The following is a 243-nucleotide window of genomic DNA, read 5'->3' as shown; positions in this document are numbered from 1 at the left end:
AGTTCATAAGCCAGTCAGCCCCTGATATTTGCCGAAAACTACACCAGTTAGAAAAGGGCTCTGAAACCCCTCGGCGAGATCTCCTAGAAATAGCCTTTAAAGTTTTCAACAATAGGGAGGAAGAAGTGAAAAAAGGAAAAGAAAAGGAAAGAAAGGCCAAATATGCTTTATTCGCTGCAACTATCCAGGAAAAAAACTCAACCCCTTTGGCCCATCAACCTCAGCCCACCCATATGGGACCTA

This window comes from Giraffa tippelskirchi, chromosome 13 (assembly GCF_054371585.1).
Source record: "Giraffa tippelskirchi isolate mGirTip1 chromosome 13, T2T-mGirTip1v1.2.pri, whole genome shotgun sequence".
Taxonomy (NCBI): Eukaryota; Metazoa; Chordata; class Mammalia; order Artiodactyla; family Giraffidae; genus Giraffa; species Giraffa tippelskirchi.
This window is presented reverse-complemented; position numbering follows the sequence as displayed.